Below are 2,500 nucleotides of genomic sequence, written 5' to 3'. Positions count from 1 at the left end.
ATAGTGTCATAACACTGTTTGAGAAATACGACTAGATCATAAAATAAGCCAAACAATAAAAATAGGAACAAACAATAAAAATACGGCAAAACAATATAAAAAAGGGCAAAACACAAACAATAACCTCCGACAATGGAAGTGCGCCGCGCAGTCTCTCTCGTTCCGTCAAGCTTAGTGGTCAAGGAAGCCCAATGCTAATAACTCCCCGCGACCTCGTGTGCGCGTCTCAAAAACCATTAAGCGGAGTAATCACAGAGCACAGCAACGCCGAGAGTATGTGGGACGGCTAATGATTCATTACGTCTTTTACTGCAAACTTTCGAAGAGGGGAGATGGGGGAAGAAGAGAGGAGAGGAGCGGAGAGGAATGAAGGAGGGGACAGAGTGAAAGGAAGGGTAGAGAGGGAGTGGAAAGGGAGAGAGATAGGGAGGAGAAAGGGTGAGAGGAAGGGGGGGTAGAGGGAGAGTGGAATGGGAAAAAGTGAGAGGGAGGGGAGAATGGGAGAGGGAGGGGGGAAGGAGAGGAGAATGGAAGGGGAAAGAGTGAGAGGGAGGGGAGAAAGAGAGAGGCAGGGGGAAAGGAAAGGGAGAGAGAGAAGGAGGAAGGAGAGGGAGAGAGGGAAGGGGAAAGGAAAGGGAGAGAGAGAAGGGGGGAGGAGAGGGAGAGAGGGAAGGGGGAAGGAGAGGGAAGGGGAAAGGAGAGGGAAGGGGGAAGGAGAGGGAAGGGGGAAGGGAGGAGAGGGAGAGAGGGAGGGGGAGGAGAGGGAGAGGGAGGGGGGGAGGAGGGAGGAAGGGGGGGAGGGAGAGGAGGAGGGGGAGGAGGAGGAGGAGGAGAGAGGGAGGAGGAGGGAGGAGGAGGTCTAGGGGGAGGAGAGGAGGAGGGGAGAGAGAGAGAGGGAGGAGGAGAGGGAGAGGAGAGGAGGAGGGGGAGAAAGGGGAGAGGGAGAGTGGAGGGGAGGGGAGGAGAGAGGAAGGAGGGGGGAGGAAAGGGAGGGAAGGAAGGAGGGGGGAGGAGAGGAAGGGAGGAGAAGTAAAGAGGGAAGGGAGAAGGAGAGGATGGGGAGAGGGAGAGAGGGGGATAGGGAGAGGAGAGAGGGGAAGGAGGAGGAGAGAGGGGAGGAGAGGAGAGAGGGAGGAGAGGAGAGAGGAGGAGAGAGGGAGAGGGAGAGAGAGGGGAGGGAGAGGAGAGAGAGAGAGGGGAGAGGGAGGGAGGAGAGGGTGCGGAGGGGAAGGGAGAGGGAGAGAGAGGGAGGGGAGAGAGGAGAGGAAGAGAGGGGAGGGAGAGGGAGGAGAGGGAGGGGAGAAGGAGAGAGGGAGAGGGAGGGAGGGAGAGGGAGGGAGAGGGAGAGGAGAGAGAGGAGAAGAGGAGAGAGAGGAGAGAGAGAGAGAGGGAGAGAGGGAGAGAGAGAGAGAGAGAGAGAGAGAGAGAGAGGAGAGAGAGAGAGGAGGGAGGGAGAGGGAGAGAGAGAGAGAGAGAGAGAGGGAGGGAGGGAGAGAGAGAGAGGGAGAGGAGAGAGAGAGAGAGAGAGAGAGAGAGAGAGAGAGAGAGAGAGAGAAGGGGGAGGGGGTGATACGTAGAAGGGAGGACATCACAACACGCAAAAATAAACGAAAGCTATAAACAATCGTTATCGAGCAGAGAATAGCCATTATCTGTACCAATCACCATTATGATCACCCATTGCCCACTAAACATGCCATTAACTACACTTCGACAATTATTTACTGCAGTGATGTAACTTTTCCATTATTACCTTGCTCCCTGACAACTAGTACTTATTTTTACATGCTTATTATTACAGTGGAAACGTATAATTTCCCCCCATGATATTTTGTCAAACTGAAACACTTATTCTTTTTTTAAATATACATGACATGTAATACAGATATAAGTCATTAATTTTCATGTTTGCGCTAAAGGCTAATCCAATTGGGCTTTGCTGGTCGGATGCGCAACGCTCATTAGTACAGCGCATCTCGAGAGTAAATCCCAAGATTGATTATAATCTCGTGTGTGTGTTTACAAGACAAATAAGAGTCCATAAATCCGGGTGAGACACCGCTGAGGATTATGTTAAGAATGCCATGCCATCCCATCTTGTTACATGTCCTATGTGGAGTTGATTATCATGGACACGTCCCTTGCCTTCATTGCCATTTCTTATAAAATCCCTAGCGATATAGATATTGCATTCTGGTAGCCGCACTCGAGTGTAATCATGTCTGTGTTGACACGGCTGATTGTTTGGATATTTGCATCGTCGGATACCTTGAGGTAGCTGCATAACTGTGGCATTTCGACATTAGACTCACCTTCTCTTCATTATTGTTGAAATTGTCATTATAATATACCTGGTTTCACACTTACCAACATCATATTTTGTTGTAAGAAAACATAAGCTTAATTCCGTTTAATCACATTCCAATTGTGGCCCATCAGCTGACATTTGTTGCATTAAAATAAAATCACTTCACACTCAAACAATCACATTATCTATACA

The 2,500-nt window shown here is 50.0% G+C and overlaps 1 protein-coding gene across 4 annotated transcripts in view; it reads right to left on the bottom strand.

Moving 5' to 3' along the window:
* The window catches only part of LOC122259431 (uncharacterized), a 132,065-nt gene that overhangs the window by 129,335 nt on the left and 230 nt on the right, over positions 1-2,500 (bottom strand). The window lies entirely within an intron of this gene.

The sequence above is a fragment of the Penaeus japonicus genome, unplaced genomic scaffold (genome assembly GCF_977035675.1).
Source record: "Penaeus japonicus unplaced genomic scaffold, GWHDUDI00000001_assembly GWHDUDI00000030, whole genome shotgun sequence".
NCBI lineage: Eukaryota > Metazoa > Arthropoda > Malacostraca > Decapoda > Penaeidae > Penaeus > Penaeus japonicus.
Note: the sequence above shows the minus strand (reverse complement) of the source record. Positions and strands in the feature narration are given on the sequence as shown.